Source organism: Notamacropus eugenii, chromosome 6 (genome assembly GCF_028372415.1).
Source record: "Notamacropus eugenii isolate mMacEug1 chromosome 6, mMacEug1.pri_v2, whole genome shotgun sequence".
Lineage (NCBI taxonomy): Eukaryota > Metazoa > Chordata > Mammalia > Diprotodontia > Macropodidae > Notamacropus > Notamacropus eugenii.
In genome coordinates this window covers 292908403-292921912 of record NC_092877.1, presented here as the reverse complement: position 1 = coordinate 292921912, position 13510 = coordinate 292908403, and the positions used below count along the sequence as shown (strand labels likewise).

Genomic DNA, 13510 nt, shown 5'->3' with positions numbered 1-13510 from the left:
ACTTCTGGGCAAGTCACTTAACATCTCTCTCCTTCCCTTCCCTTCCCTTCTTATCATCTCAGGAAATTCTACACAAATGAAATCATAGGTGCATTCCCCTAAAAGAAGGGGGTTAGATTAAATGACTTCTAAGGTCCCTTCCAGCTCTGAGATTCTATAATATATATATTCTGTTAGTTACATGGCAATACTCAACTAGGTTATTAGAACCTAAAAACAAATGCTTCTACAAAGCCTGGTGAGCCTTCAACTAAGTGGTTGTAATGCCAGGAGTCTGAGTATATGAAACAAAACAGCTTTTCTACTTGGGGGAATTCAAGTGAAATGAGTTTGCTGAGAGAATTGAAATCAATTGGAGGATGCTGTGAGTTGGTAAATAAAAATCTAGCTATTTATTTATCAACTTGAAAGTACATTTAAACATAATGATTAATAAATGAATAATATATGAAGTGATTAATAAGTGAATCTGCCAAGTAGAACCACTTAGTAGTACCCATTTAAGACAAGATAATAAAATACATGAAATTATATTAAAATGCTTTATAAAACCTGACTATTCCTGCCTAGGTTCTGTTCTATTAAACTTTCTCTCAGAATTCTGCTCACATCCATCATTTCTTAACACTTCTGTCAACCAATCCTTTCAGAGTTCAATGGAAAGAACATTGGGGTGGGAATTCAAGGTTGGGGATTCAAATCCCAGCTCTTCTAATTACTGCATGTGCAACTTCTGTCAAATAAGTCCCTCTTCTTCTCTTTCTTTCAGGTTCCACATCTGTAGAATAAAGTGGCAGAGTAATTATGTTGGGGAAGTAGATAGAGTACCTGACCTGGAGTTAGGAAGACCTGAATTCAAATCCAGCCTCAGATACTTACTAGCTATGTGACTCTGAGCAAGTCACTTAACCCTATTTGCCTCAGTTTCTTCATCTGTAAAATAACCTGGAAAAGGAAATGGCAAACCACTCCAATATCTTTGTCAAGACAACTCCCCCAATGGCATTGTGAAAATCAGAAATAACTGAACAACAACTACGAGAATAAAAAGACTCAACCAGATCACCTTGAAGATGCTTTCCAACTCTAAGATCCAATGATCCTCCAAGAGAAATCTGTATATCCTCTGAATCTCAAGGCTTAAACTTTTCCTAACTCTAGGTAAGAAACTAGGTTAAATATATTTTCCTTCAAGTTTTTGGTTTGGGTTTTGAGTGGCTTCCCTTGGCTCTCACTGCCCTCAATTAGAAGATGGAGCCATGTTCCAAAGTGACACCTACTTCAAAGGGCCACACATTCTGCTTTTATTTTTAACCCATAAACATATACTATATGAATTGACTGTACATAGAATGTTCATATAGACAACAAACATTTCCAGTGAGGTGATAATGACAGGATCATAGATAGTCCTGGAAGGGACAGTAGAGACTATCTAATTCATCTACCTCAATTTCTAGATGAGGAAACTGAGGCCCAGAGAAGTTAAATCATTTTCCCCAAATCCCACAAGTCCTAAGCAGTAGAACTGTGATTCAAACCCAGGTCCTCCCCACCACACATACACACACACACATACACACACACACACACACACGTATACACACACACTGGATACTAGCAGTATGACCCTGGTCAAGTCACTTGATACTTAATCTCTCCCTTCTATTTCCTCAACTTTAAAATGAGGATAACAATTTCCTCATTTCCCTCATTCCCAAGGTTCTTGCAAGAATAAAATGAGATATTTGTAAAGCACTTGGCAATCCTTAAAGTATTATATAAAGCTGCCAACATCATCATCATCATCATCATCATCATCATCATCATCATCATCATCATCATCATCATCATCACCATCATCATGGAGCAGTTTGGTAGGCAGTCTAATATCTCTTCTCTCACATTTTCCTGTCGAACCTCCCAAACACTGAGCTAGCTCTGGCAGTGTATGCATCAACCCAATTGTCCATATGTTCATCCCTGGAAAATAGACTGCCAAGATAAATGAACTTATTCACAACATTCAAAATCTCTCCATTTGCTATAACTGATGGTTCCATGTGTGGACGGTGTTGTGCTGGCTGGAGAACCTTTGTTTTCTTGGTCTTCATTGTCAGGACAAAATTAACACTTCCAGAAGAGAATTGATCCATACTCTGTTGTATCGTAGCCTCAGAGACTACATCGAGTATACAATAATCCATGAATAAAAAGTCATGCACTAACTCTCCCTGCACTTTAGTCTTGGCTTATATTCATTTCAAGTTAAGTAATTTACCATCGGTGTGATAGCTGGCCTTGATGCCATTTTTGTCCTTTTTGAAGGCATCTGACAACATTACTGAAAACATCATGCTATAAGGCATGGGAGCAAGCACACAGCCCTGCTTCACTCCATTAGTGACTAGGAAAGTGTGAGAGCATTGTCCAATCTCCAGAACCCATGTAAGCAAGCCATCATAGAACTGGCATACAATACTGAAATTTTGCCATGATCTTCCAAAAACCCTCATGACAGACAATATCAAAAGTATTGGACAGACTGAGGAAGAGACCTCTGTTCTGTTTCCGGCATTTCTTCTGAAGTTGGGCAACAGACACCATGTCAACAGTTCCTTGACCCTTTCTGGTTCTGACTTTGATAAGCTGCCCTTCATTTGCCAGCCTTGTTTCACTCAGGGTTGCTATTTGGATGCAATACCTGATGAGTTCTTTCTCAAGAGAAATATTCCCCTTTCAGATTTACTCAGTTTTGTGTTGTTTATAAGTGTGTGCACATTCCATGTGCCAATGGTAAGTGGAATCATCCTCACAAACATTTTTCTACATTTTTTTGTTTGTTTCAACCACAAGGATCCCTGTCTACTTTGGGAAGCAGACCAGGGTAAGATTAGGTGAAGCAGACAATTTTTAGGGCATCTTTTCTAGCCCCTTCTTCATGTCAGGAGGTATGAAATGTGGTCCTTAGACACCCATTGGGGTGTAGAATCACACTGCTGCTTCAAGAAGCAGGGAGAAGACAGCCCTATGGCCTAGGTCAGCTGTGTGCAGGGTTGTGATTACAGCTTCTAGCGTATCTGTACCTGTTGATTTGTCACTTGCCCATCATCACAGGACTTTGAGGTAGATAAAAATGCTAAAACAGTGTGGGTGATGTCTTTTGACTCATGCATAAATTGGATTTATGTGAAGCAGAGCTGAATGAAGTCATCAACCTCACTCTCTCTCTTCCAGAATCATTGAAGTCCAGTGGCAGGACAAAAGTCAAGATGACTGGCAATGACCTGGGATACAGTGAATGACCTTGGTGTCGATGATGTATAGATGAGCTCTAAGTACTCCACAGTGCCTACTTTAGCCACCTTCATGGTGTTGGAACAAATATTTTCTCATCTACCCATTTTGCCAGGGAAAATCTTCATGTGTGTAAGGTAGACACCCTCCCCCCAACTCACTGATGGGTTTGAGGTTCATTGGTTACTTTCAATCTGACTTAAACTCTCAGTCCAGACTGTTTTGCCAGGATGTTTCCACTATACGTGCTGTTATAACTTCTTGGAGCCACAGGTGAGAGTTGGGTGATGGGTGGATGAGGAGCCCTAAAAAGGGCTCAGCAGCCCTCATTCCAGAGGTGCTAGTCTTTCCTGAATACCCATACATTTTACACACACATACATACATACACTCGCACAATTATATACATATACATAGATATATAAATATAAAACAAAATCTTCTTACATATATTCACATAAATACATACACATAAGCATAACTGTACATGAATATATGTATTTATATACATAAGCAGAGAGAATTTTATTTGATGAATAAAGAGCTGACCTTAGAGACAGAAAGGCCTTCCATTAATTGAGTTTGGTATGCATATATACTACAGGGAATTTTTCTGTATCTCAAAACCAATTAATGTAATGCAATATCTTGATACCTTTATTAGGTGAGAAAACCTCTTTGAGTTACTGAATCAGTCTAGCAAAGGTGTAAAACAGATGTGGACAATTCCTAGACACCTCTATTGAATCAATCAATCAAGAGTACAGCATAGGTGTGAACAACCTAGTTAATCAAGCTGGGAAAGGAACGAATTGCTTTGAACCTTTGAAAGAAAACAGATGACTAAATAAATACATGGAGTTTGGTTAAAAGAATTAGTCACACCCTGGGCCTAGGAATATAAAAGAAGGGTGTAGTAGATAACATTTTAGCAACTCTTTCAGGAGTCAAGCTTCAGGAGCATTTTGAGAAGGGAGAGAGATTATGCATGTATCAGAGGGCACCAAGGGATGGAGGGTGGGAGTGGAGAGTGAATCCAGAGAGAATACCATACTTCTCCACTTCTTTCCTCTACCTCCATTGCTCATATAACTGGGGACACTGGGCCAACCACGCATGAAGCCAGGGACTTCATGAGGACTCCACAAAGGGAGAAAAGTACTTCTGTGCACCAGGAGTTGTGGCTTACTCTTTTGGCACATGAGCACCATAAGCAAAAATCCCTTTTTCTTTGGACTCCATATTTCTTTATGGGATAATGCGTACCAAGGCTTCTGAAGAAATGCTTTGGTACCAATAGTTCTTACTGTACTATTTTAGAAAGCATTTGCTTATAGACTTGATAGATCATTTACATCAACTGATAATCAGTGAAGAACACACTGGTTGGGGCTCATGAGGTATAATATAGAAAATAATCCTCAGTCCCTTAGGGTAACTGATATAATCCTAAGGGGAATGGTAGTAGTCATTCTTTGGGGACCAGCCCATATTAGTGTGTGAAATGTGAATTGGGAAATAGCTCCAAAATAAGTGCTTTGTTTACACTCACATACACACTCATACGCATAGGTAGGTGCACGCACACATATATTCGCCTTGGCTCTATGGAGTGTTACCGAGAAGAAATAAACATTCCATTGTATCCAAATAGATTCTAATGTTCATTTGTATTTCTGGACCCATGAAATTAATAAAAAGGCAGGAAGATCTTTTTTTTCTATGGACTCTCTATTGGGTATTTAGGCAGCTGTTGGTATTCTCAAGTCTACTGGTTCTTCATGTGACACATAGATAAAAAATCCAGTCTCAGCTATGTCCCCCTGCTTTGCCTTGGGTCCATTTAGGTAACTGCATCTGCCTGGCTGCCTAAATCTATAGTTTCCAATAGATGCATGATTTTCCCCCTCCACTTCCAGCCTAAATGAGTCTATTGTGTGGCTGGCACACTCTGATAGCTTTGAGATGGTCCAGAAAATGAGTGACAATTTTCCAGGGGCAGACAAGTGATTGATTTTCTGCTCAGGGATTGTATTTCAAATAACTGACTGTAATTTAGAGCAGAAGACAGGCTCAATGAGCCCAATAGAATGATTTCCTTCCGCTAGCTCTTATGCAATTAGCAACTGCTTTTAATTGAAAAGGTACAGGGATTCATGGCCATGCCCTTGTGGCCTTCATCAAATAACAGGGAAACGTAAGGAAAACCAAGACAGCCCTTATTTCAGCAGAATGGAAAAACATCTCCCTTAGTAGCAACTTAGAGAAAAAGAGGCCATTTTATGAGCCTGAGTTAATTGGTTATATCACACCTGCAGTCAGCGCTTGCCTTATATGGAAGGGCGTAGGAAAGAGTTGCTTCAATGGGATGATTGGAAGGGTGCCACAAAGTGGCTCCCAGTTCATAAAATCCCACCCCTACGTCCTCTAAAAATTCAACCATCTTTGGGTTAAAAATATGCTCATATTGTTATAATACTTTCAAACTTCCAAAATGATTCCCCCTTCCCACACCACACACACACACACACACACACACACACACACACACACACACACACCATCCCCCAGCAAGACAGTGATGTACGTAGCTCAAGTATTAACATGTCTATTTGATACCTTTGGAAAGAAACCTCTTAGGACAGTAGTTAAGACATTCAACTTTAAGTCTTAAAGACCTGGATTCAAATCCCTATCAGTCACTAGACATTTATTAAGCATGGAGGTGAGTGGGAGGGGATATAAAGAAAGGTAAAAAGCAGCCCCTGTTCTTGAGGAGCTCACAGGCTGAGTAAGTCACCTAACCTCCATGTTAACCTTATTAGGAAGCTAGGAAGCTCATAGGATAGTAGACTGAGAGCTAAAAGATCACCTAGTCCAAACCCCTCTCATTTGACAGATGAAGAAACCGAAGATGCCCAGATGGTATGGCTAGGGTCACACAAATAGTAAGAAACAGAGCTGAAACTCAAACCCGGTTTCTAAATCCAGAGGTCTTTCCATTGTAGTTGAATTGATCACTCAAAGAGTAGACAGGATAGATCTGTAGATCTGTATAGATCTGTATAGAGCTGTAGATCTGTATAGATGCAAGGAGTCCTCCCATCTGGAGTTCCCTGCTCTGACTGACTCTTTTATTTACCTCTTTGTGTGGATGAAGAAAGTGATGCTCAGGAAATTAAGAGACCTTCCTATAATCCTATAGTCAGTAAGTATCAGAATCAGGCTTTTGACCTCTGTTTCCTGACCCTGAATTCATTCCATTATGTCATGCTGCATTGCATCTTGTTAAAATGCAAATATCTTGAGTCATAACACATTAAGCCACAGTTCACCATTGGTAACTGAATGTGATTAGTTAACCTAATAGCCGTTTCTCCAAAGGGGGCTCCAGATGCTCCAACAAGAACAACAACAAAGATAATAATAAGAATGAGAACTAGAATTTACATAGAGCTTTTGATTGATTGATTTTTACATTTTATTTTTTCCAATGACATGGAAAAATGATTTTTAATTTTAATTATTTTTAAATTTTGAGCTCTAAATTCTTTCTCTTCCTCTCCTTGAAAAGACAACAATTTATATCAATTATACATGGGAAGTCATGCAAAATATATTTCCAAATTAGCCATGTTGCAAAAGAAAACACAATAAAACAATAAAACACACACAAAAATAAAACAATAAAAATAGAGAAAATTTTAAAAAGTAGGCTTCAATTTGCATTCAGATTTCATCAGTACTTTCTCTAGAGATGGAGAGCATTTTTCATCACAGGTCCTTTGGAATTGTCTTGGCTCATTGTCTTGATCAAACAGATTTTCATCCTTACAATATTGCTGTTACTTTACACAGTGTTCTTTTGGGTCTGCTTACTCCCCATCAGTTCATATCAGTCTTTCTAGGTTTTTTTCCTGAAATTTGCCTGCACATCATTTCTTATACAACAGTAGCATTCCATCACAATCATAACTTTCTCAACCATTCCCCAATGGATGGACATCCCTTCAATTTCCAATTCTTTGTCACCCCAAAAGAGCTGCTATAAATATTTTTGTACATATGGGTCTTTTTCCTCTTTTTCTCCCATGTCTTTGAGATACAGTCCTTGTATTGCCATTGCTGGGTCAAAGGGTATTTGGTTTTATAGGCCTGTGGTCATAGTGGTAAACAGCTCTCCAGAATGATTGAATCAGTTCACAGTTTACCAACAATGCATTAGGGTCCCAGTTTTCCCATATCCCCGCAAAACATTTGTCATTTCCCTTTTCTGTCATATTAGCCAATTTGATACGTGTGAGATGGTATCTCAGAGCTGTTTTGATTTGCATTTCTCTAGTCAATAGTGATTTCAAACATCTTTTATTATGACTATAGATCACTTTGATCACTTCTTCTGAAAACTGCCTGTTCATTTCCTTTGACCACTTATCAATTGGAGAGTGACTCATATTCATATAAATTTGACTGAGTTCCATATATATTTGAGGAGCAAGGCCTTTATCATGGAAATTTCCTGTAAAAATATTTTCTGAATTTTCAGTTTTCCTTCTAATCTTGGCTACATCAGAATTGTCCATGCAAAAATTTTAATTTACTGTAATCAAAATTATCCATTTTATATCTCATAGTACTATTTATCTTTTGTTTGGTCATAAATTCTTCCCTTATGCATATATTTGAGAAGTAAGATATTCATGCTGTCCTAATTTACTTATGGTATCAGCCTTTATGTCTAAATCATGTACTCATTTTGACCTTATCTTGGTATACAGTAGGAGATGTTGATCTATACCTAGCTTCTGCCAAACTGCCTTTACAGTAATTTTTATTAAATGATTAGTTCTTATCCCAAAAGCCTAGATCTTTGGCTTATCAAATACAAGATTACATGGTGATTTACTACTGTATATTGCTTACCTAATCTATTCCATTGATCCACAATTCTATTTCTTAGTCAGTACTATATTGTTTTGATGACTGCCACTTTGTAATACAAGTTGAGATCTGGTACTGCCAGGCCACCTTCCTTCACTTTTTTTTCATTGATTCCCTTGATATTCTTTTTTTTAAAAAAAAATTTAATTAATTTATTTGTTTTCAGTTTTCAACAATCACTTCCATAAGTCTTAAATTTTCTCCCCTCCCTCTCCTCTCCCTCCTTGAGGCAGCATGCAATCTTATATGGGTTCTATGCATACAATCTTATTAAATACATTTTCACATTAGTCATGTTGCATAGAAGAACTAAAACAAATGGGAGAAACCATGAGAAAAACCAAAGCAAAGCAAAACACAAGAGAAAATAGTCTGCTTCATTCTGCATTCCAATTCCATAGTTCTTTCTCTGGATGTGGATGACATTTTGCCTCGGGTCCTTTGGGAATATTTTAGGTCCTTGCATTGCTGTGAAGGGCTTAGTCTATCAGAAACAATCCTTACACACTGTGGTTGTTACTGTGTATGGTGTTTTCCTGGTTCTGCTCATTTCACTCAGCATCGGTTCATGTAAGTCTTTCTAGGTTTTTTTGGTGTTTGTTCATCTTTTCTTATTGTAAAATAGTATTCCATTGCATTTATATACCACAACTTGTTCAAACATTCCCTAATTGATGGGCATTCCCTCAATTTACCATTTTTGACCACTGCAAAAAGAGCTGCTATAAATATTTTTGTTCACGGGGGACCTTTTCCCATTTTTGTGATCTCTTTGGGATACGGCCCAAGAAGAGATATTGGTGGGTCAAAGAGTATGCATATCTTTGTAACCCTTTGGGCATAACTCCAAATTGCTCTCCAGAATGGTTGGATCAGCTCACAGCTCCAGTGCTCCAACTCTCCCACATTTTCTCCAACATTTGTCACCTTCCTGTTTTGACATGTTAGCCATTCTGATAGGTGTGATATGGTACCTCAGAGTTGTTTTGATTTGCATCTCTCTAATCCATAGTGATTTAGAGCATTTTTTCATATGACTGTAGATAGCTTTAATTTCTTCCTCTGAAAATTGCCTTTTCATATCCTTTAACTATTTATCAATTGGGGAATGACTTGTATTCTTGTAAATTTGACTCAGTTCTCTATATATTTTAGAAATGAAGCCTTTATCACAGGCACTAGTTGTAAAAATTCTTTCCCAGTTTTCTGCTTCCCTTCTAATCTTGGTTGCATTGGGTTTGTTTGTGCAAAAATTTTTCAATTTAATGTAATAAAAATTATCCATTTTGTTTGGTCATAAATATCTCCATTCTCCATAAATCTGACAAAAACGCTATCCCTTGCTCCCCAATTTATTTACAAAATCAGCCTTTATACCCAAATCATGTATCCATTTGGACTTTATTGTTGTGTATGGTGTCAGGCATTGGTCTATACCCAGGTTCTGCCACACCATTATCCTGTTTTCCCAGGAGTTTTTGTCCAACAATGAGTTCTTATCCCAGAAGCTGGGGTCTTTGGGTTTAATCAAATAGTAGACTGCTATATTCGTTGACTACTATATCTTGAGTACCTAACCTATTTCACTGATCTACCCCTCTATTTCTTAGCCAGTACCAGGTATTTTTGATGATTGCTGCTTTATAATACAATTTGAGATCTAGTATGGCTAGGCCACTTTCCCTAGCATTTCTTTTCATTAATTCCCCTGATATTCTTGACCTATTTTTCTTCCAGATGAATTTTATTGTTTTTTTCTAGCTCTATAAAATAATTTTTGGTAGGTGCTTGGCATGGCACTGAATAAATAAATTTAGGTGGAATTGTCATTTTTATTATATTGCTTGGCCTATCCATGAGCAATTAGTATTTCTCTAGTTGTTTCTCTATTTGCATGAAACGTGTCTTATATTTGTGTTCGTATAGTTCCTGGATTTGTCTTATCAGGTAATCTCCCAAGTATTTTATATTTTCTATAGTTATTTTAAATGGAATTTCTCTTTCTATTTCTTCTTGATAGACTTTGTTGGTAATACATAGAAATGTCAATGATTTATTTGTGTTTATTTTATATCCTTCAACTTTGCTAAAGTTGTTAATTATTTCAAGTAGAAGTATACCATCATGTCATCTGTGAAGAATGGCAGTTTTGTTTCATCGTTGCCTATTCTAATTTCTTCAAATTTGTTTTTCTTCTCTTATTGCTATAAGTAATATTTCTAGAACAATACTGAATAATAGTGGTGATAATGGGCATCCTTTCTTCACTACCGATCTTATTGGGAAAGCATCTAACTCATCCTCATTATAGTCAATGCTTGCTGATGGTTTAGGATAGATCCTACATATCATTTTAAGGAAAACTCCATTTATTCCTGTGTTTCATGGTATTTCTAATAGGCATAAGTGTTGCATTCTGTCAAAAGCCTTTTCTGTACCTATTGAGAAAATCATATGGTTTTTGTTGTTTTTGTTATTGATATGGTCAATTATAGTGATAGTTCCCCTAATATTTAACCAGCCCTATATTCCTAGTATGTCTCAACTAGTTGTACTATATGATAATTATGCTCTAATTTCCTTGCTAGTATTTTATTTAAAATTTTTGCATCAATATTCCTTAGTCTATAGTTTTCTCTGTTTTGCTCTTCCTGCTTTAGACATCAACACTACACTTGTAAAAGGAATTTGGTAGAACTCCTTTGTCTATTTTCCAAATAGTTTGTATAGTATTGGAATTAATTGTTCATTAAATATGTGGTAGAATTCACTTCTGAATCCATCTGGTCCTGGGGATTTTTTCTTAGGGAGCTCATTTATAACTTGCTCAATTTCTTTTTCTAAGATAGAGTTACTTAAGTATTTTCTCTTCTGTTAATCTGGGCAATTTATATGTTTGTAAATATTCATCCATTTCACTTAGATTGTCAAATTTATTGGCATATAATTGGCAAAATACTCCTTAATAATTATTTTAATTTCTTCTTCATTGGTGTTGAATTCACCTTTTCCTTGTAATTTAGTTTTGCCTTTAAAAAAAAATCAAATTAACCCATGGTTTATCTATTTTGGGGGTTCGTTTGTTGTTGTCCTTCAGTTGTTTCAATCATCTCCAACTCGTCATGACTCCATTTGGAGTTTTCTTATTGAGGATACTGAAGTGGTTTGCCATTTCCTTCTCCAGATCATTTTACAGAGGAAGAAACTGAGGCAAACAGAGTTAAGTGACCTGTCCAGGGTCATGCAGCTAGTAAGTGTCTGAGACTGAATTTGAACTCAGGTTTTCCTGACTCCAGACTGGGTACTTTATCCACTATGCCACCTAGCTTCCCTTTATTGGTTCATAGTGCTTTTTAATACTTAGGAAGTGGTTTACATACATTATCACACTTGACTTTTGAGATTGATGCTATTACTGTCACCTTTTCCAGAAGAGGAAATGAAGGCTGAGAGGGGAAAAATGACTTACCTGAGGTCCTATAGTTGGTAAGTGTCAGAGGAATGATGAGAAGCTGAGTCTTCCTGACTCCCCCACCAGCAGTCTTGTCTGATGTGCCTGAATGGTGTTTTGAAATTTTGATGGGGAGTGCTATATTTGGAGAGAGGACTCAATAAGGTATGATATGCATAAGGCACCGGATGGATCAAGGGTTAGGCAGGAGGGCACTTGGTATTTGAGGTAAAAGAGTGAATGTGCTTAAAGGGAGGATTGAAGCATAGAAAAAGGTGAAAAGATATTCTTTCCTGAGTATCCAAGATGAAAGAGGAGCTAACTGGTCTTGAAATGTTACCTGGTATATGTGTACACCTGTGGCTGCTGTGATGGGCCCCTCTTTTTGATGTCCTTCCTTGTGAAACTTGAATGACCACTGGTCTTGGAATAGGAAGACCTGTGTCAAAGTCCCAGTTCAGACTCTTACTAGCTCTGTGACCCAGGGCAGGTTATTCACCATTTACTATTATTTAACCTTTAGGATCTATCTCATTTCCCTCATATACAAAATGAGAATAAGATAAAATTTAAGTATCTGCCTCACAGCTAGGCTGTGAAAAAAGGGATTTTCAAAATTTAAAGCTATATAGAAATGGGAGCCATCTGGATTTGTAAAAAAGAAATGGAGAGCAAAGAAGAGTGGCACCCATTTCTTTCTCTACTACCCATGAGACTTCAAGACTTGGGGAAATGATCAGTGTCTCCTTGAAGACTGGGCACCCCAACTTAAGCCTATTTTCTTTATTATGAAACTATGCTGGGTGTCTGTGAGTTGATAGTGACCCACATTAAGGAGTTTCTTCACTTCCTTTATCACCCTCAATTTTTTCAAGCTTCCTTAGTGGTGTATTATTTATACAGGCACATATGGGCAGGCCTTAACACCTTCACCCACATAGATAATAATATATTCCATTCGTATGGGATTGGATAACTTTCAATGTGCACATTTTCTCATGCACATTTCATTTCATCCTTAAAACAATCCTTTTTTGGGCAGCTACTAACATCCCTATTGTACAGATAAAGAAACTTATTCTCAGAGAGTTGAAATAATTTGACCTGAGTCACACAGTTACTGAGTAGCAGAAATGGGACTAAAATCCATGGTTTTTTAGTCTATGTTCAGTGACCATGACATCTTCTGTTTGTGATAGTACCTTAATTCATGTAAGACCCCAGTTCCTCATACTGTTGTTCAGTTGTTTCATTTGTATCGGACTCTTCATGACCCCATTTGGGTTTTTCTTGGCAAAGATACTAGAGTGGTTTGCCATTCATTTTACAGATGAGGAAACTGAAACGTATAGGGTTAAGTGACTTGTCCAGGGTCAAATCCGCGACCAGATTTTAACTCAGAAAGATGAGACATTCTATCCACTACACCACCCGGTTTCTCCCTAGATCTCAGTTTTAGGGCCAGGTTTTTCTAGATCCATGACTGCTTTCTGTTGTCTTATCAAAATGGATATTTAGAGGCAGATAAAAAAGATTTCACCTTCTCTGAGTCTTGAAAAGATAGAACATCAGAAATTTCTTTTTGTTTCTACCTATGTTCTGCTGAGGGGGGCAACTGGAGGTCTGTAGAAACACACATCTATTAACACAAAGCTTGTGACTGCTCTCTGGGTTTTCTCACCCCAAGCAAGTACAATTACCCCAGCTCAGAGCCAGCCCAGCTGGAGGAGATTGATAAGTCCTGTGTCAAGATGATGCAAAAGCTTATGAACAATTTGAATGCTCACTGGGTAGAAACAGAGGAAGAATAACATGGAAATG

General features: G+C 37.5%; 1 long non-coding RNA gene across 1 annotated transcript; it reads right to left on the bottom strand.

The window, feature by feature from the left end:
* Positions 1 to 369: 369 nt before the first annotated feature.
* Positions 370 to 11827, bottom strand: LOC140509545 (uncharacterized). The gene is made up of 2 exons (XR_011968810.1): positions 11708 to 11827; positions 370 to 778 (listed from the first exon to the last, which is right to left on the bottom strand). It is a non-coding gene; the product is annotated as an uncharacterized lncRNA (long non-coding RNA).
* Positions 11828 to 13510: the final 1683 nt, after the last annotated feature.